Here is a 23,419-nt window from a genome sequence, read left to right as displayed (position 1 = left end):
ATGAATTCACAAAATGAAGTAACCACTACTGCCAATTTTTTTTCCTTCTCTTGCAACACCTAGCTAGAACAAGTATCTGGTGCTGATATATTTTCTTCTTTCTTCTTTGCCAACACCACACTAGAACAAGTGTCTGCTACTGAAAATACTCTCATCCTCCTCCACAATTATAGGATTTAAAAAATCTATACCATACAAATATTTCTTTGCATACCACACATCACTAAAAAGATCCTCATGCAAACCATAATCAACATCTTTCAAACTCATCTCAAAGACAACATCCAATGATTCATAAGAATTTACCTCTTTGACATATTCATCATCTTCAGTTGCCTCTTTCATATCATCAACAATGCATGTAAGTAATTCACTTGCTTGATCTCCAACTAAAGCACTATACTCTTTCTCCATTACTACAATCTTCAGATCATCTTGATCTACTTTAGGTTTGCAAGTCTTGCCATCTTTATGCTTTCCTTCTCTGTTTCATCTTATTCAACTTAAGGTTCACAAATATTTTCATCATCATCCTCTTTCTCTTCTTTTGTACTAGATGTATGATACTCCACTATATCTTCTTTCTTTTGTGCATCCAAAGAATTATCAACATGTCTTTTCTAGTAATGCACTCTTCCCTTCCACAACCTTGCTTCTAATTCATTCACTTGCTTCTGCAAATCAAAGAATGCAACTTGAAATGCCTCTTGATTTTTTGCTCTAATTTTCTCAAGTCTAGATTTTTGTAGAATCCATCCAATCAAAAATTCCTCTTCTTCTTTCTCTTCTCCATGATCAAGTCTATAGAAGACAAAATAATTACAACACAAGAACCTTGTGCAATTTGCCTCACAATCGGTAATTTGTCTACACACTTAGATGAAATTATGATCCTTATGCAAACTGCCTTAAAGTTAGTGATTTGTCTACACAATCAAGAACTCCTTGACAAACTTCACCCAAACCAAGGTCCTAGTGCAAACTACCTCACATTCGGTGATCTACCCACATGCCAAAGAACTTCCACTTTGATACCACTAATGAATGGCCACACCACCCATACCAACTCACAACCAAGATCACAACAATATGGAGAATAAGAGATGACAAAATGCTTTGCAAATAATGCTTCTATTGTACTTAATAACCCTTAAAATATTCTCCAATTGAGAGAACTCCAAATTCTTACAATATAAGAGAGCTTCCAAAAAGAAAGCTTCCAAACAAGAGCTTCCAACTTGCTTGCACACCTAGAGCTTCTACAAAAAGAGCATACAACAAAGAGCTTGTACTTTAAGAGCTTTACTACAAGAGATTACACTTGAAGAGCTTACACTTCAAGAACTTGATTACAAATGCTCATATGCCTTGTTTAAACATGCACTTACCTTCAAAGATGTTACAAACAAAACGAATATGGGATAAAAGGTAAATACAACTACGTTAAAATAAATATTAAATTTTCACCCAAATATAACTAAGCACCACCATATGGTCCAACTAGAAAATTATATTTATTTTATGGATCACAACAAATATTAAATGCATAATTTAAGGAACATTCCATAAACTTCTAAAATGCCACCTAAACACCTTGATAAATGAAATGATAACTATTTTTCTTATTTTTCTATTTATGCCACCTATGCACCTTGAAAATATAAATTCCCCTTTTCTATCCTCTTTTTCCTTTTTCTTGCTCTAACTTTTGTCACTTTTCTCTCTCCTCCAGTTTTTATTTTTTATTTTTTATATAACTTTCAAGATGCCCACTTTTATTTTTTTTGATGCAAGATGCTCCTACATCAAACACCCATGGTAGGAAAATTTTGTGGATATGAATTCAAAAAATGAAGTAGCCATTGCTACCATTTTTTTTCCTTCTCTTGCAACACCTAGCTAGAACAAGTATTCAGTGCTAATATATTTCCTTCTCTCTACTTTTACAACACCAAGCTGGAACAAGTATCTGCTACTGAAAATAATTTTCCATAATGAACTCTTTCCAAGTATAATTCTCATTAGTTGGTCTCAGATTAGTTTTGACAATTGAGTGTCAACACACTTAACCAATTCTCAAGATGATGATGAGTATAATATAGATGCTAAGCTATAGTATGTTCTGAGCTAGAGATTCAATAGGTGCTAAGTGAACATTAGGTGCCAAGCAAGATTCAAGTGCTGAGTGATAAGTGATGATGAGTCACTATAGGTGCCAAAAAAAGTATAGAAGCCAAGCTAAATAGAATTACTATAGGAGATGAGTGAGATATAATTCCTATATGTGTTGAGCATCAGAAATTAGTAAGTGTTGAGTAACACTAAATCAACATATGAGTTAGTGCCTTCACAAAATCAAACATAAACTATTTTTGAGCCTACTTATGATGAATCTTGAAGGATCTTGAAGATAAGATCAAATCTTTTGCATTCCTTATGAAATCAATATGTAGCCAATAATAAAAATGGAGAAAGCATGCAACCAATAGGAAAAGTGAAAGAATTGAGTAAGAAAAGAAGAATAAATATTGATCATAGATTCATACCTAACCCCAAGTCTTTAAAGCCTTTAAAAGGAGGATGAAACCCCATTATTCAAAGGAATGTGAGAAGTGTATGGGAGAATGATAGTGAAGTTGAGAGGGGTGTTTAAAGATTTATTGAATGAAGAGCAGCATTACAAAATCTAGTTAGTTAAAATAGAGCATCAAAATGTTTAGGAGAGACATATCAGATCAAGAAAGGATCAGAACAAACAGAGCAAAATGAGGATCTAGAATCAGCAATTGAAGATTGCAAGTCATTGGGTAAAGAATTTCTAATATTCTCTAGCCATTGTATTAGGAATGAAAATCTTATGATGATAGGTTGGTTCAATAGCCATTTTATAAGCCTTTTAATAAGGTGCTAAATCCTTTAATATGTTAACATTCTAAGTGAGTGTTTGTAAATCCTTTAACTAGGTCACTTTTAATAGGGTGTAAAGTCTTTAACATGACATACCTTTCACAGGGCAAACCATTGGAAGTGGTCAAACTTTTTAACCTTAAATAGTTACATATTGTTGTAGTAATAATTTGTGGGTGTCATCCCCACCCTACTTTTACCTTCTCATTTTGGAGGGTTTCTAAGGGACCAAAATCTTGTGCTATCTATTTTTATGCATTTCTTTATTTTTCATGTTGAGTACATATATTAGATACATGCAAATGATCTCAACTAAAATGTTTTAAAAAGTTGAAGCTAGTTGCTTCTGATTCACCCCTCCCTCCTCTCAGAAGTAAACCTTCCCATTTGTAAATTCCAAAAATTGGTATGAGAGCCAAGTTCCCACAACAAGGAGCCTTACAACTTGAAGAAAAGATCTAGAAATGGAAGTCTACAAAATTTGGAAGATCATAGAAAATTAGGTAATTGATGTAGAACTTTCTCTACACACTTTGGAAGAACCCAGAGAAGAACTGAGTAAATCCTTAAAGAGAAGAAGAGAGATTTCCATAGCTGCAAATGGTACACAATACAAGGAGATTGACACCTCAAAATTGTTTGAAAATGGAGATTCCAAATAATTTGATGCAACAATAGCAGACCTAATTGAGAAGAATGGAGCTCAAGTAGAAGAGATCAAAACACTCAAGATTGAACAAGAATCTCAAGCCATGATGCTTTGTGAATTAACTAAACAGAAGAAAAGAACCATTGAAGATAAGGCTATGCTGGAAGAAGACAAGAGACCTTGCCAATAGATTGGAAGAAAAGTCAATTGAGCTTGCAAGAATTTCCAATATGTAGCTAGACAACCTAAGCCAAATGATGAATGCACATCATGAACTAACTGTAACGGACATTGAGATCTCCACACTGAAGATGCAAAATGAACAACTAAAAAATTACTTGAAAAGAGAAAAAAAAAATTGCAAAGAGGCTCAAAAAACCTAATGAGGCCATCAAGTACTTTGAAAAGTTGCTAAAATCACCAAGAGCTGACAATGATACTTTAGGACTAGGATACACTAGCATTGAACAAGGAGAGTCATCTAAGACAACAGAAGAAAGAACTGACAAAGGTAAGAACACTAAACTTGTCATTTTTGTGGTAGAAAAGGACATGCCTCTAATGTGTGTAGGAGTAAGAATGCCCAATAGCATGAAAAACATAAGAATGTGGGTCACTACCACAAATGCAATAAGAAAGGACATCAAGCACATGACTATAGGTCTAGGACTATCAGAACACCAAGATTTGAAGGTCACTACTACAATTGCAAGAAGTATGGACATAAAGCTTTTGAGTGTAGATCAAAGCCTATGTGGACACCTAATCAGTCAGCAAGGGGAAATAATCATGGACATCAGTACAATTGGGACTACAACACCAGGTATAGATGCCATTACTGTCAAGAATATGGACACATTCCAAAAAATTGCATAAGAACACATTTTAGTGGAAATTATAGCAGATGACTTAGCAAAACCACATGCTTTAGTTGTTTAAAGACTAGACATATCAGTATGAATTGCCCAACAAGATCAAAGGCACCCAACTCAAAGATCAAAAAAGGAAAAGAAAAGGTAGATGTTGAACAAATTAGAGGAGAAATGAATAAGACATGGAAGAAGAAAGATGGAAGAAACACATCAAATGAAGGGATCACTTCAGCTAAAAGGTCAACTAGTCACACCTCATCCAACTAAGAAAAAGAAGGCATGAGGGACTAATATACCAAGATTTATCATACATCAGTTCCTAAGAAAGCAAGTACTAAAAATGAAAGATCAGCAGGAATGGAGATGCAAAGCTAAAACTTCAATTTTTCACCAATGTTGCCAAGTTAGAAAAACTTTCCTTCATATGCCAAGTAGAATCCTAGTACATGATAAGTTGATTGCCAAGATTAGTTTAAGCCAAGTGAGGGATACTTTAGTAGATGCCAAGTGATGGAGAATTAATGGAAGCCGCATATTGTAGAAATGCTTAAGAAGTCGAGTGGACAGCTGTAAATGCACTAGCCATTGAATCCTATGAAATAAGGGTATATGCTATATTTTTAACCATTTGTATTCATCATGAACAAAGAGAAAAGATGAGGAAGAGTGTAGAATGGCTTCAAAAAAGAGAATCCAACATTTGATCCAATTTCAACAGTGATTCAACACAATTTCATTGATTCAAAGGTATTTACATTAGTGCTGAGCTACATAGTTGCACATTTTCTTCATGTTTAAGCCCTAGATAACACAAATGTCCTCTAGTTCTAGGAAACCAAAGGAGAAGGGGTAGTTTGAGGTCCAACTTGTGTCTAACGAGGTAAAACAACTTGATTTCCAACCAATCCTACAAGTGGCATACAAAAATGACCCATCCAACCCTATCTATTATACCTCCTAAGGTAGTTATGGTCCAAGATGTTAGGAGATGCTACAACTACAGGATAGGAGCGATAGGAGATAAGAGAAGCCTACGAAAAATTGTGTGAAAATGGAGTCTTGAAAGAGGAGTTCCAAATCATTAAGAATAAGGGTTTGACTCATGCCCCAAAATTCCACATAGCTTTTAAAATTGAATGGATTAGGATAGTGTTAAGAATGATTCATGATGGGAGTTTGTGGGTAGAGGATGGTCCAGTAAAAATAACAAAAAGGATTGTATGTAGAGTAATAGGGTATCCAACCCTAGATCAGCCAAAGACCCTTAGAAGTGACTCTGAGGAAACAACTGAGAAAAATATAGGTACTAAATGGAACAAGAGAGGAAGAACTATATATACTATCCAAGACCCTCTTGTTGACTTTATTATTAGGGTTATTTCACAAAAATTCTATCAATCTACCAGACTTAATAGTGTACCTTGCATTGCAATGGATGTTGGTTAGAAACTAATGAAAAATGATCATACTTGTGATCTTGCAAAATTGCAATTGCAACAAATCAATGAGAACTTAGCAACAATAAGGAGAACAAAGGGAGCATAGTGCAAGTTTGGTAAAATTTGAATTTGCATATTTTTCTATATACAAAATGAATTTCCATCCTTTGGAAAAGTAAACTAGAAAGCCAATAGGTCTATAATAGCTCAAGTGAATGAATATATTGAACAAATGGGAGCTAATTTTGAAACTCTTATGACAAGTTATTTTGAATATTTCATGAAGACCATGAAATAGGTTACCAATTTCATTGGTAGAAAAACATGCAAATGATGTATGTCATCTTGTAGATATTGATTATACTTACATACAAGTAGCTACACCAAGGGTTAGATGGCTAAGACCTCTTGGATATGAAATAAATATAGATGAGGAATCTGTAGCTATAACTGCACTATTAGTAGAAGAAGTGGACAAGAATGCACCACATTTTGGTACTTATGATATGGTAAGGTCAAAGGTGGACATGGAGTTGAAGACTGCCTCTACACTAAAGAAAAATGATAAATTGGTTAAGAAGTTAAAGGCTAAATTTGGGGAGGGTACTATTGAAGAAGAAGAAGGTAAAGAAGTAGATGAGGATGAAGAACAAAAAGGTCAAGAACCATTAGCACTGACCAAAGGCTTGGGTGAGGATGTAGAGGAAGAAGAAGGTGCCAAGTAGGAAGAATCCAAAGCTGAACCTAAGAAGAGAAAAGCTCAAAAATAACCTGCTGCATAGCCTAAAGGAAAGAAGAAAGTTGCTAAACCAAGCCTATCCAAGCCTACTACCAGGGCAGATACCAAGGCTAAAATTAAGGTGGCAAAGGAATAGGAAAAGCATAAATTCATAGAGCAAGGAGGGTAGTAGAAAAGAAGAGAAGAAAGTATGTTGCACCCCTAGAGTTAGATGAAGAGAAGACAAAATCTAACAATGAGCAATTTAGAGTGGTAAGTCACACCACCAAATCTGATCTTGAAAATGTCTATGATAACATAAAGGATAATGCAGATTTAATTGGTTTAAAGACTATTGATTTTAATAAGTTAAGTAGAGAAGAGAAAAACATAGTGCAAGAATCTATCTACACTATGATGGCTAAGTTCAAGACTACTCCACTTGAATTGAACAATTCTATGCCTAAGGAGTTAAATCAATAGTTGAAAATAAATGTAATTACTACCTAAAAATGGAGAAGGAAATAAGGGAGTCACCATTGGCTCATGTAATGTTAGACCTTACAAAAGGTCAAATAAGCAAGGCTAATAAGAAACATGGGAGAAAATTTGCACCCAAATATAGAGCCTTCAACATTCTACATAATAAGATTAAGGATGTTGCTAAGAAGTCCACACAAATGTGGAAATTGATTTATGGGTTAAAAACTATCAAGAAAGGAAAAGAAGATCCCTTTGATGGAAGAAATGAAGAAGAGGAAGGATAGGAAAATGAGAAAAATGAAGGAGAAAAAGTGAAAGAAGAAGTTACAGTGGAGGAGAAAACACATAAAGGTGATGAGGCAACAACTGAGGAGTAGCAACAAGAATAGAATGTCCAGGGCACCCAATTTCAACCACCAAACCCTCCACATACAACACCTACATCTATAGAAACTATAATTCTGAAGGATGTTCCTAACACCTCAGGTTTTAACATTAGTCCATTAATTGTAGAGGATCTCAAAAAGATCCTTCACCAAACAACATTGCAATCATAGTTGTGCACAAATCCTATTTTGGTGAGTGTAGAAGAATTAAAAAAGGTTGTAGCTGAAATAACTAAGGAAAAGGCGAACACACAAGAACCACCTTAACAACCTCCTATAGCTACAAGTGATCAGCCAAAAGAGCAATCAGCATAAGACACAACTACTAAGGTTGACACTTCAGTCACAGTAACTACTGAGGAGCAAGATATGGAGCAGATAGGACAAAAAGATCCTACAACACAAAGCCAAGGTGGCACCTCCTCAAATCATTGTAATTGATCAAGGAAAAAGAGAAGAGGATAAGGAAGAGGAGAAAACCCCCAAGGAAAGATAACAAGAGGCAATACAAACTCTAGTAAATTTTCCCACCTTAGGGACTCCCACGAAGAAACCAAGCACTGATATAGTACCACTACAAATATCAGCACTAGGCTTGAGCTCCACCAAGGTAGCAAGGGTATTTCACAATGGAGACCCTGCACTTGATGAAGAAATAGTCATACCAAGTTATGACTACAAAACAATGAATCTAGCATAGATCAATGAAGTGCGAGAGGAAATAGAAAGGAAGAAGAAGAAGGAGATACATAGAAATGAATACAGACAAAGGCAAGCATTAATAGAGATCAAAGGCATCCTCCTTGATGGCTTCAACTTGCTAGTAACTGATGAAACAAACCCCATCATGGACCAATTATCCAATATAGTGGACTAGGTACAGAAGGAAGACCTCAATACTAATGTTAAGTTATTAGAATGGTCTGAAAAGAAATTTTAAATGAAGGTGAATGAGAAGATATTTAGTGTGATAGCACTATCACATATTGAACTAGTTAAAAAGGTTGAGAAAGTTAAAAAAGTACTTGAGAACATATTCTCATTATACTCCAAACTATGTGACTCTTCATATTTCACACAAGAGACTAGCTAGAGAATATTGAGCTTGGAGAGGAACCTATCAAGCACATAGCTACCTAAGGATCCAACTCAAGCTAAAAAGCATTTTTCCATAACTTTTCACAGTCAGAAGGATTTATTTGTATTAATAGCAGAAGAGGCTAATATTAAGGCCAAATTGATACAAATTTAGTTTGCTATCACCCCACATCTGGAAGTACTACATAAAGAAGTGGCCTATGTAGAAAATATTTTAAAGAAAGATCCAAATATTTCTACTTTAGAAGGCCTAGTACATCTTGTAGCAGAGATAGCTGTCCATCTCAAAGTACTAGAGGTTGCCTTAGATAATTGGGATGCTTCTCTGAAGATAACAATGGAGGTAAATGAAACATTTTTGGCTAAATATTCCCATCATTCTTAGGACCCTTTGACATAAGTGTCAAAAAGTTGGAGATACAATAAAGAATGGGAGAATAATACATTATGTAGATATGGGGGAGATATACCAAAGGGGAGATACTAAAATTTTGAAATTTTAATGAGAGATAAGGAAACAAAGCTAGAAGGATAGCCAAAACTTCAAGGAGATGTGTAAAAGGGGGAGCAGAAATAAAGGGGGAGTACAAACAGAGTAGATACAAACCAAACACAGAAAAAAATAGGGCAAATAGTATCAGACACATTAGCATGAGACAAATTCAGCTTAAGGGAATTTTGGTTAAAAACTGGCAGATCAACTTAGGCGGAGTTATAAGTTTTTGAGTTATACAATCATCTACAAAATTTTGAACAAGTTTTTGAAGTTTTTATACTCATAGAGATTAGACTCATAATGCTTACTTAAGTGTTTTTGCCACTCATGTCAAAGGGGGAGATTGTTGGTCTTAGATTGGTTTTGACAATTGAGTATCAACACACTTAACAAATTCTCAAGATGATGTTGAGTATAATAAAAATGTTGAGCTATAGTATGTGTTGAGCTAGAGATTCAATAGGTGCCGAGTGAACTTCAAGTGCCGAGAAAGATTCAAGTGGCAAGTGATAAGTGATGCCAAGTCACTATAGGTACTAAGAAAAGTATAGATGTTGAGCTAAATAAAATTACTATAGGATCCAAGTGAGACAAAATTCCTATATGTGTCAAGGATTAGCAATTAGTAAGTGTTGAGTAACATAGAATCAACATATGAGTTTTTTCCTTCATAAACTTAGATGTAAATAGTTTTTGAGCCGAATTAGGATGAATCTCGAAGGATCTCGAAGATAAGATTGAATCTTTTGCATTCCCTATGAAATCAACATGTAGCTAATAAGAAAAGTGGAGAAAGCATGTAGCCGATGGGAAAAGTGAAAGAATTGAGTGGGAAAAGAAGAATGAATACTGATCATAGATTTATACCTAACCTTAAGTCTTTGAAGCCTTTAAAAGGAGGATTAAACCCCATTATTCAAAGGAATGTGAGAAGTTTATGGAAGAATTATAGTGAAGTTTAGAGGGATATTTAAAGACTTATTGAATGAAGAGTACCATTGTAGAATCTAGTTGGTTAGAATAGAGCATGAGAACTTTGAGGAGATACATATGAGATCAACAAAGGATCAAAATAGACAGAGTAGAATGAGGATCTGGAGTCATCAATTGAAGATTGCAAGTCATTAGGTTAAGACTTTCTAATACTCTCTAGCCATTTTATTAGGAATGAAAATCCTATGATGATAGATTGGTTTAATAGCCATGTTGTAAGCCTTTCAACAAGGTGCTAAATCCTTTAATAGGGTAACATTCCAAGTGAGTGTTTGTAAATCCTTTAACTAGGTTTATTTTAATAGGGTCTAAAGTCTTTAATAGGATATGCCTTTCACATGGTAGACAATTGGAAGTGGTCAAACTTTGTAACCTTAAATAGTTACATATTGTCGTAGTAATAATTTGTGGGTGTCATCCCCACCCTAGTTTTACCTTCTCATTTTGGAGGGTTTCTAGGTGACCAAAATCTTGTGTTATCTATTTCCATGCATGTCTTTATTTTTCAAGTTGAGTAGATATATTAGATGCATGTGAATGATCTCAGCTAAAATGTTTTAAAAAGTTGAAGCTACTTACTTCTGATTCACCTCCCACCCTTCAAAAGTAAACCTTCCCACTTGTAAATTTCAACATCCTCCTCCTCCAAACTTATAGGATTTAATAAATCTATACCATATAAATATTTCTTTGCATACCACACATCACTAAAAAGATCCTCATCCAAACCATCATCAACATCTTTCAAATTCATCTAAAAGAAAACATCCAATGATTCATAAGAGTTTATGACATATTCATCATCCTCATATGCCTCTTTCATGTCATCAACAATTCATGTAACTACTTCACTTTCTTGATCTCCAACTAAAGCACTATACTCTTCTTCCATTCTTGCAATCTAAAAATCATTTTTATCTACTTCAAGTTTGAAAATCTTGTCATCTTCATGCTTTCCTCCTCTCTTTCATCTTCTTCAACTTCAAGTTCACAAATATTTTCATCTTCATCCTATTTCTCTTCTTTTGTACCACATGTGTGATACTCCACTAGATTTTCTTTATTTTATGCAGCCAAAGAATTATTAACATCTCTTTACTAGTAATGCACTCTTTTGTTCCACAACCCTACTTCTAATTCATTCACTTGCTTCTGCAAATCAAAGAATGCAACTTGTAATGCCTCTTGATTTCTTGCTCTAATTTTTTCAGGTCTAGGAATCTGTAGAACCCATCCAATCAAAAAATGCATCCTCTTCTTTCTCTTCTCCATGATCAAGTCTATATAAGAAAAACTAATTCGAACACAAGAACCTTGTACAAACTACCTCACAATCGCCAATTTGTCTACACACTTAGCTAAAATTATGGTCCTCATGAAAACTACCTCAAAGTCAATGATTTGTCTACATAATCAAGAACTCCATGACAAATTTCACCAAAACCAAGGTCTTGGTGCACACTGCCTCACATTTAGTGATCTGCCCACATGCCCAAGAACTTTGACTTTGATAGCACTAATTAATGGCCACACCACCCTTACCAACTCTCAACCAAGATCACAACAATATGGAAATGAAGAGATCAAAAAATTCTTTGCAAAGCATGCTTCTATTATACTTGAAAATCTTTAAAATATTCTCCAATTGGGAGAACTCCAAATTCTTAAAATATATTAGAGCTTCTAAAAAGATAGCTTTGAAACCATGAGCTTCCAAATTTCTTCTACACCAAGGGCTTCTACAAGAAGAGCTTACAACAAAGAGATTGTACTTGAAGAGCTTTACTACAAGAGATTACACTTAAAGAGCTTACACTCAAAGAGCTTATACATCAAGATCTTGCAGTTTAAGAGCTTATCCTTTAAGAGCTTACACTTCAAGAACTTGATTACAAACACCCATATGCCTTGTTTAAATAGGAACTTACCTTCCAAGATGCTATAAACACAACCAATGTGGAATAAAAGTTAAAAACAACTAGCCTAAAATCAATATTAAATTCCCACCAAAATAAAACTAAGCACCACCATGTGGCCCAATTAGACAATTAGATTTATTTTGTGGATCACAAAAAATATTAAATGCATGATTTAAAGAACTTTCCACAAACTTCTAAAATTCCACCTACACACCTCGATAATTGAAATGACAACTAGTTTTCTTATTTTTCTATTTATGCCACCTATGCACCTTGAAAATAGAAGTTCCACTTTTCTCTCCTCTTTTTCCCTTTTTAATTTTTCCTTTGATTTTAATAACTTTTCTCTATCCTCTAGTTTTCTATTTTTGTTTTTTTGTAACTTTCAAAAATGTCCACTTCTATTTGTTTTAATGCAAGATGTTCCTACATCAATTTCACCATAAATAATGGGTGTTTATGAAAGTTCCAAGAGCTTTCCATGACCAAATAATGGTCCATTTTAGTAGTGAAATTGAATAGGAAGAGGGAGTTGTCCATCGCAAAGATGGATACAAAACCTAAGAGTTTCCATCTTGTTGAGCACCATTCCTTACCATATCCATTGTAGTTTAGAATAAGACAAACTTACGAACAAAGAATAGGGTAAAACTTGAGTAAATCAAATTGACCACTGAGTTTGGTATTGAAATTAGAAGACTAGTGGCCCATAGGGAGATCATGTGTTTCTTAGCAGAGTCCATAGGAATCTTGGATCTGAAAAAACCCCTAGTTAGTTTGACTTAAGGGTTGGTAGCACTACTTACATTAATGGGGGACCATCGAGGGGTTTGGGGCCCAAACATGCACAATGATCAAGGACAGTACATGGGTCCATTAGGGGAAAATCTTCCTACTATAGGTTGCAAAAAATTTGGGACTTCATGAATAGAATCAGTTCCAGATTTGAACACACAAGATCTACCTCCAGTAGGAGGGGTGGGTGGGGATAGATCCCCCCCAAAGATTGAGAAGCCATGGAACTGGGAAGGAATCCAAGAGTGGGAAGAAGTTACATCTACATTCAAATCATAATTAGTTCTTAGTAAGAAAGGAAAAGAATAATTTATAAAAAGTGACAGTGATGTTTCTAATGATGAACTTCATGAGCTTGAAGAACTAATGGCTAGAAGACTTCTGAGAGGTAGAGGAAAATAAAAAGGTAAACTCCCTATAATATGTTTTGTAGGTAATAAATTTGGTCATATTATTGCAAGATGTCTTGATAGAGAAGACAATGATGAAACAATAGAAAGTAAACACAAAGGAAGAAGAGATGATTGAGGCAATAGGAGAAACAAGGAATAAAACACAAAGGCAAAAAATTCTATTACACTACCGAAGAAGAAACTAATAATGTGTTATTTAATACAAATCTTTTCTAGAAACTGATAATGTGTTATTTAATACAAATCTTTTCTACAAATGTAATAATATGACCATTGTCATTGATATGTTCCAAATGCATATCCCAATCTCATATAAATATAAGAGTAGGAGACATCTCATGAAGAGACATGTCTCTATGATTAATCATTATCATTTAATATATACAATATTATATCATAATATAACATATGTATTCTATATAATATATATGTAATATATATATATATATATATAGTTTAATATATAATATATAATATCATATATATATTGATAAACATTGTGTCTTATGACTGAATCAATCTGACTGTAGCTATAATCTTAACACTCCCTCTTAGCTAGGGAGGATTTTTTATGGAACACAATATGCTCTCAAGCATATGGAGATATAACATGATATTCTTGAAATGTCATATTTATAGATATCAACATAAATCCATCAAAATACACACATATATATTAACATATATTGTGAATGGAATTTTCTTCAATTCACTATAAGCCTAAATTTATCAACATTCCCTCTTTAACAAAGAGAGAACTCAAGAAATTGCAATACGATATTTGAACACCACCTTAAGTGTGGTCTATGACTGATTTAAGTTATGGTGTCTGGAAAGATCTAGCCTAAAAAACCATAAGAAATTGATTTTCATGGTGTCTAGTAATATTCATTCTAAAGAACCATAACAAACTAATTTTCATGGTGTTTTGAAAAATCTAACCTAATGAACCATGATGAGTTGATTATCAAGGTGTTTGGTGAAATCCAACCCAAAGAGCCATGATAAGTTTGTTATCAATGTGACTAACAAATTTTTTCCTAAAGAACCCTGATAGCATATCTACCATTTATAAGATTGTCACATTAAAATGGTTACCTTCTATTTATATATGTCAATGAAAGATCATGAACTTTCATTACATAACATATATAAAATAGTAACCACCATGAACCAAGTCAAAGAGTGGTACAAAAGCTTTCACCTCAATTCTATCTCATAGAGAAGATTACAATAAATTCTACTTAGAACTTCTTCTCATAGAGAAGATATCATCTAAAAAGGATTGTACGACAAAATTATCCATTTGAACATTGATCCTGAGAAGTCAGGTCCCCTAGTTACTCCCTTAGAACTTACCTATCTTTCTATGGAAGAAGATTCAGATGAAGATGAGAAAATTGTATTAATCTCATGTGTGAGTAAAGGTGATAGATGGATAATTGATAGTGATTGTTCACATTACATGACTAGTTATAAGAGTAAATTCAAAACCATGGAACCACACATCAGTAGTTGTTTTAAGTTTTTTAATGATGTACCATGTCTTGTGAAAGGTAAAGGATCAATACAATTAACTAACAAGATCAAGGGTTATAATGTTTATTAGGTTGAATGACATAACTAGAACTTGTTGAGTGTTTCATACTTGAATAAATTAGTATATAGGCTTAAATTACATCACAAGAAGGACAAGATGTTTGATGTTGCTAGTCAACTGATTGGGAGTGGTGATCAAACAAGAGGTAATTAGCTGTATCTAGATTTATCTAATGAGTCAAGTTTGTTTGCAAAATATGAAGATATATGGTTATGGCATAAGAGGTTATTTCATGTGAACTTTGACAATCTAGAAAGCATTAGTAAGATGAAAAGAGTAGGAGGTTTTCCAAAATTGAAGAAACCTAATAATGCTATGCATAAAAAATATCAATTCCAAAAAATGACTAAGTCTAGTTTCATGACAAAGACATATTCAAGTAATGATATTTTGGAATTGATTCATACTGACCTTTGTGGGCTTATTAGAGTTCAAAGTAATTTCAGAGATAAATATTTCATTCTTTTTATAAATGACTATTCTAGAATGATAATTATGATGTTTATTTAAAGAAAAATATGATGCTTTTCAGTTGTTTAAATGGTATTTGGCCATAGTTAAAAGGGAAACATATAAGAGTCTAAAGTGCTTGAGATTTGATAAAGGTAAATAATTCATCTCTAATAAATTCAATTTATTTTACAATGATAGAGGAATTAAAAGGTAGATGTCAACACCTAGGATAGCTCCCCAATATGATATAGCTAAATGGAGAAATAGATCAATAATGGACTATGCTAGAATATTGATGGTGGGGAAGAATGTCTCATAGAAATACTAGAGAGAAGTTGTAAGTATAGGAGTTTGTACTTTGAATAGAGTGCAAGTCAAGAAATGTATAAATGTTACACCCTTTGAGTTGTGGTATAGATATGCACCTATTGTAAAGTATTTTAAAGTTGTTGGAAGAAAATTTTATATACTAAAGGATTATAGAAATATAAAACATGATGTTAAAAGTGAAGATGGTATATTCCTAGGATATTCCACTAAAATAAAATCTTATAAGTATTTGAATTATAACACTAACAAAGTTGTGGAAAGGGAAAATGTGAAAGTTTCTGAATATACGTAAAGTAATTAAGTTGAATGCATGAAAGAACCTAAAAAATTATAGAAAATTCATATATTTGAATGAAAGTGCTCCCTATAATGTACCTCATCAAGAGAAAAAAACTACAAATCAAACAAAAAAATATAAATGATGAGTTCCAATTGGTTACCAAGTAATAAAGTATAGGAATTGAGCAACAACTAAATAATGTTGAGGTACGTGGACAATAAACCAAACATCAGGAAGAAAATGCTAAGAAACTAGAACTTGAACCAACGAGTCAAAATGACATTGAAATCTTTTTTGAAGATGACTCTTTCAAAGAAGAGAGAAGGAAAGATAAAAGGACAAAGTCAAAGTTTTTTGTGAGATATACATCTATAAATATTTATGTAAGATGGATATGAGAGAAAAGTTCAAGGAAGTTATATTTTATGAGTTAGTAAGTATAATGAATCTAAGATCTACATTTGTAATTAAGAGGCAAAATATGGAAAGATCTAGATGGAAAAAGACAAAAAAAGTTAACTATTTAAGGAAGATGACACAAACTATTTTTGGTTGATAATTATGAATGATAGATGTTGATGATGTATCAGAATTATTGTTGAAGAAAAAGGAAGAAGAACAAGGTGAACCAAGAAGAATAGAGGAAGAAAGGTCAACAAGCCAAAGTGCAAAGTGAAAGAGAAGGAGCGTAAATCAACCAAACAAATATTAGAAGGAGGAAGACAGAGAAAGGAAAATATAAAAACAAGAAAGGTAGTATCAAGCCTAGTAGATCATTTGACTATTAATTTCTTATAATTGTAGTAGATAAAATCTCTTAATAATGTGTACCTATCAAGTATTTGAAATATTGTATGGTAACATTGATTAGCTATGTTTGCAAGTTCTTTAGAGAGTGCCATTCTTGAGTAATGACAAGGAGTGATAAGCTCTTGATGAATTTTGGTTAAAATCCTCTAACTAGGTTAGAATAAAAATGTGCATGTAACCTTTAAGTAGGTTGGCTCCTAACAGAGCTCACTTTAGAAGAGAAAAATATTTGGGTTGTTGATTTCCGTGTGGCTTTTCCCTTTACAAGTTTCCTACAATAAAATGTGTTATTTAAATGTGTGATTTCTTATGTGTTTCAATTTTATTTTTATGTTATTTACTTATCATTGGAACTCATTATAAGATAACTTATATCTCTAATATTTTGTAATGTAATGGACAATAAGGCTATAGTTTAATTTTAGAACTTGAATGTTATCATCGACTTATTGTTATGATGGTCTATAAAGTTTATATTAGTAGTTAAATTGTTTAAAAGCCCTAATAGATAACAAGATATAATTGATTCACATCCCCCCATCCTTCTTTTATCTAACATGCTTTTGTTTGTGTATTCAAGAATTTTTACTAAGTTCCTTAAGGATGGGTGGAGCTAGAACTTGGTTCATTTGATATTTTATGATTTTTCAATCAATATATTATAGGGAGGAAAGTTTTGATTAAGTAAAGTGAGAGAGGGGCTAAACCTAACATATAGAAAAAAATTAACATCAAGTCTGGGAAACAAAAAGTCATAGGTTCACAAGAAGTGAAAGCTTACAAAACAAAAAAAAACTAGGAAAAAATTGAAAAGAAGAAAATAATAGACTACAGAACCCTGCATCAATGAACTAATAGAGAAACCCATAGCCAACACAAACCAAAAACCTCTAGAAACACTATATTACTAAGAATCAATACCATAACCAAACCTAGCATAGGAATATTGTTGTCTCATATCTTTAAGCTTATCTAAGAATGAACTATGCTTAGAAGGAAGAGAGAAAAAGAGTACCCCACATCATAACCACCTTCTTAGTGATAATATGAAGATCCTCTTCTCTACCACAAGTTTCATCACTCCTTTTTGTCTTAGGTTTCCTCTCATCATGCTCCCCTTAAATTCTAACAAGGCACATATCCAACCTATCCTAGAGTACTCTCTATTGGGTAGAAAGGTCAATTATTTTATCCCCCAAATTATTTTGTGACTCCTTCAATGATACTAGGGGACTTAGTATCTGATTCTCCTCCTCCTCTACATGCACAAGGACACAAATTGTAAAGATGTTATTTTGAATTAATTCCTAATTTTTATTTTTTCCCAAAATATCTATCTACTTAGCAAAGTGACTCACATGTCTTTTACCATTAGTATAATTTGTCACCCTTCTTTCAACCTCTACAAGAACTTAAGGGAACTTATTTATTTCTTCTTATAGTTTGTAGCTACTAGAGTAATTTCTTGGTTATATCTTTGATTCTCTTATGAAAAATTCATAGCTCAATTTACTTAAGGGCAATGGCCTCACCATCAATTCCTCCATCAAGATTTCTAGGGAGGAACTTTGGATAAGTAGACCAAGGTATATGGAAATTCTCTAGGTAATTGTGATGAGTCTTTCGAGATGTAGAGAAGGAGGTAGATGATGGGTTGGGTACAAAATATGGAATGGGATTAGAAGGGTTAAAGACAAATATATGGATGAAGAATAGGTAGAAGGTAATTCATCTAAAAATTCAATATTTTTTTAAGATCCTCCTACTAAGTGGCCTTCCTATGCTTGAATTTATGATCTAGGATAACCTTGTGCCAAAAATAGAGTGCACATTTGTGGGGTCCTTGGGGGATTTTAATTTCTTAGTCAAGGAAGAAATAGGGGTAAAGACTAAATTTATGATCTCAATAGAAAATATGGAGCAAGAGACAACTTGAGGAGTCAAAGTTTGGTGAAACTCATAAAGTCTGAGAAATGAACTTTGGTGGAGAGTGGATCCATCATTAACCCTATACTTCTTAGTAGACAATAACACAAAGGAGAAACAAAAGGGAAATAAAACCTTACATTAGATATAAAATGAGTACGAAATGAAAAATATTGGAATGGAAGTGTTTGTACCTTCCTTCCAAAATGATAAACTTGATGAGAATAGTGGTTAAAACTATCCACTAACCCAACTACTTGTTTTGGTTGAAACCTTTCTATAATTTTAGGATATTCTCCTCAGGGTCCAAGAATGACTTGAAATCATCTTTAAGAGAAACTTTTATCTTCCAAGGGATTTTGGTAACCTTCATAATTAACTTGGTAACAATAGCAATATATTTTAGTTTTTACAAAAAGGATATACCAGCAATGGTAACCTTACCATCCTTCCTAGAATCCATAAACTTTTAAGATAATTTTGAATTGTGATTCTTAATTCCTTACCCTTATATTACTAATTTCTATTTCTCAATAATCTACTACACCTTAGAGTTACTTTTGAACTCCTCACAGATTTTGGGCACAATTTTATATAACTATTCTCCCATCTTAACCCATAAACTATATATTTGTGATCTCTCAAAGACAAGAACACAAAATCCACAATGCACAATTAAACTAGTTAGTGTCAAGATGGATTCAAGAAGACTCCATAATAAATTTTTAAAGGGAAAATCATAAAGGTAAATATGAAAGGAAATTTTACACAAAATCCAAAAATTAATGTAAAAAATAAAACACTTAACTAAAATTGATTACATTGTCATTATTGTGCAAGATTGCAATATGACTAGATGATCCTCCATTGGAATCAACTATATATCTTCTTGTATTTATTAGTACTAAACATACATCTTGAAGGATGTTGTCTTATTGAGGGAATTTTTTTCCTCCTAACATATGTGTTTCTTGATAAATTCATCTTCCATATCAAGTAATCACACGGTCTAATTTATAATGTCCCTACCACTTTATCCTACTTCATCTTTTTTTTTTTTCTAAATATTAATCACATTGAGATCATTACATTCAACTATCATTTTCTTTAACATTTTTTATTGCAATTTTTATAACATGGAAAATTATTAACATTTCTTCCACATACGTCATTTAGGTACAAAAAGTAACTACATATGTTGACAAAAAAAAGTCTCTAGAATTTCCAATGACCTAGGCTTCTAATCAATGAATTTAAAGAAAAAATTATTTTGATCCATCTTTAGTTGTGTAGGGTAGGGGTTCATTTTAATGATTTTTCTTAACCCAACTATAGGACATTTATATTTTTTTAAACAACCTAAAAAATTATAGCTTCTATAAATGACCTAGTACAAAGACCTAGGATGAGAATTATAACTAGAGGGATGCATGATTGACATATTCTCCTTGATATTGTAAATTAAAGTGAGCAACACTAAATTTGCATCCTTCATTTTATCTCTAGATATGTACTTGTACCTTTCTTTCAATAGCTACCATCTTCCATAAAGAGGAAAATGCTACTAGACTTCTTTGTTAAATGGATGGTTGATGGAGGAACAAAAGAATCAAGTACTTCCTAAGGGTTACCACTACAACACCATTGAATGTTCATAAGGGAAACAATACATTTTTTAGTTTTCCAAGAAAAAGGGCACGAGAAAAAATATGAAACATAGCTTCTCCCTCCTATTCAAACAAGACACATGTGTTAACTAAGAAGATACCTCTTTTATTTATATCATCCAAGATTTGGATTTGCATATGATAGCCTATCCACCAGGGAAACATATTGCTTTGTAAAGAAATTTCATCTATCAGATCATGTCCTAGTCAAACTCTTTATGCCATGTGGGGGAAAAGATATCAAAACTTTATTCAATGTTTAATCCATCTAACATGGATTATTCCATATCATAATATACTTTTCATCCAAACTATAAAATGTAAGAGAGAAGAGGGCTCATGAATAAGTTGTACAAAATCCCCATTAAGACTATTCTTGAAACTATAAATATTCCACCTTAAGGGAACAACCAAGGAATACAATTATTTACTTAGTTTATTTCTTGATCAATTAAAAAACACATTTCTATGTGTTGGGAACACTAGTGGAATTCCATAGGAGGTTAGTTGGCCTAGGGATCCAACCAATAATCCACATCGTGCCCATCTCCTATATGCCAAGAATAGCCTCTATTCAAAAGATGTGATGCTTTAAAAAGATTATTCTAGAATTTTGAAACCATTTTGGAGTGAATATTTAAGAATAATACCACCATTAATTTTTTTTCTATATTTGGCCATCATAACTCTAGCCCATTCAATTTTTGAATTCATAATGTTCCAACAGGCTTTAGTAAGAAGAGAAATATTGTGAAATAACTGTCTCTTAAATTGATGCCTCCTAGATCCTTGGGAGAGAAAGTTGAAATCTAATTAAAAAATGCAATGTGGCTTTTCTCCTCAATACAAGTCCAAAGATATTGCCTTTTTATAGCATTTATCTTTTCTATCCAAGAAATTTTCATATGAAGGAGTTTCATAATGTATCGATAAGTTCTTTGGATGACCACAATGACCATTTTATGCTTGCCACCATTGCTAAGAAAAGATCTTTTCTAGGCTACCAACTTTTATTTAATTATCTTGAGAAAATTTAACCATTTGGTATTATCAATTTTCCTATTCAACGAAAGAATACCTAGATAAATTGAATGAAGACAAGAAATTTTGTACCCCAATAATCGAGCTATTTGATTTTGTAATTTAACCAAGGTATTATAAAAGATAAGTGTTCTTTTATGAAGATTAAGCCTATGTCCAGAGACTAAGGCCAATTCACCATGATTATCCTTTCATCCTTTAGCTTCTCAAATAGTAGCTTTAGTGGAAAAAGGAACAAAAAGGTTTCATGGAAAAATAGTTGATGAGAGTATAGAAAAAATTGAAGAGGGCCTAATAAATTTCATAAAACTAGAAATGACCAATCTACATATATTTATACCAAGACAATTAAAAATAATATAATGACAAGATAATCAACTAGGGGATCACCTTGTCTTAAACCTTTCGAAACCTCATTAAAACTATTACGAGAGCCACTGATCAAAATAGAGAATTTAGGAGTTTTGAAGAACACTTCCAATAGGCTAGTAATATTTCTTGGAGACCCTACTTTCTATAGAACTATAATAAGGAAATCATAGGAGACCATATCATAGGCCTTTTAGAGATGTCTAGTTTTAGATACTTCCTTTTTTTAAAATTCTTTATCCATAGAGAAAAGCACTTTGTGCACTTTGAGAATAGCATCAGTAATTTGTCTCCTCACAAGAAACCCCTTTTAGTATGGGTGGATAAGTTTTTCTAGGTAAGGCTTGATTCTAGAAACTAATAGTTATGATTTTATTTATTTTTATTAATGGTATTATTGAGGATAATCAAACAAAAATACTTCATTCTATTAGATATCATAACCTTGGAGATGAGAACTATGGAAACATTTTTCAATTCTTTGAGAAGATAAACTAAACAAAAAAAATTGCTTGAATCATAGAACATGTATTTATCACCAATTTCCATGTAATTATAGAAAAAGTAGTATGAAACCCAACCAGACATGAGGGTTTAAGAGGGCTAGGTAAAAGGACAAACCTGTGTCACCCTTTTGTAAAGGAAAAGGCTAACAAAAGTACAAGTGTGTTAGAGTAAATAATTAATAATTAATTATTTACTCTATTACTTAAGCTTACTTAGGTAAATGCATTTCATTTATTAGTTGTAGTCTAGGAGTTTCTTATAAGTTGTTGACAATACGAGAGTTTTTTCTCTCCTAAGTCATACTTATCCTCTCACCTTGTTTGAGGTCTTTCCACCTCATGTGGATGTATGCTTAGTTGTCACGCTTATCTCCTAGCATCTTCTAGCTTGTTCTAGGAGATTCCTTGAGCTCTTTATATTTGAGCTCCGTCTTTGTATTTTATCATAACATTTTGCATATTGTAAATACATATTTTCTTGTGTGCAATATCTTTTTCTCTCTCATGTCCATTTAGGGTTTTTCCCTAGCTCCACGCTCTTCTCTTTTTGGCTTCCCTTTTATAGGTTATTGCATGCAGGTGATCATGGGCATCTTTGGAGTTGGATTTTATCAACTCCAACATGGTATTAGAGCCTTCCTACTTCTACTTCATTGAAGGATTTTTGAAGCAATGATTTAAAGTCACAAACCCTAGTTTGTTTATGAATTTTTCTTCATATTAGTGGAACAATGAATTTTTGGAGCACTTTGGACCCAAATGGACATCGCCATTAGATTCAAAAGGCTTTTTGCAGTTAGGATTCATATAAAACTCATCAATTTTGGAGACAAGGCTCTGGGAGGCAAAAACCATTTATTTGGAAGACCTTCCGTACAGACTATACAGACATGCAGGGTGAAAAGAAAAAAAAAATGAAGGCAGAAGCCACCATCTCACCACTATAGGGGCCACCATTGTGCGACCCGCATGCTGCCTACAACGGTTACCATCGACAGTGGCCCCACTTTCCTCCCATGTAGCTCTGCTAAATATTCCACTCTGCCTAGATGTGTAGCCTCTTTGTTGCCCTACTACATCTCTCTACCGATGGCATAGCCTGATCCCATCACTCCGTCGATCGGTGCTCAGTTCTAGTCTACCGCCCATGCACACTGACTACCAATGTAGATCCTTTTCCCAACCACAATTTGACATGCATCCTTTGCAAAATAGTTCGACTCAGCGATATAGTTGATGCCACATCAACAATCGTAGGTGTGGCACATG

Source organism: Cupressus sempervirens, chromosome 4, assembly GCF_028749045.1.
Source record: "Cupressus sempervirens isolate cs-2001-9-10 chromosome 4, ASM2874904v1, whole genome shotgun sequence".
In the NCBI taxonomy this organism is placed as follows: domain Eukaryota; kingdom Viridiplantae; phylum Streptophyta; class Pinopsida; order Cupressales; family Cupressaceae; genus Cupressus; species Cupressus sempervirens.
Note: the sequence above shows the minus strand (reverse complement) of the source record.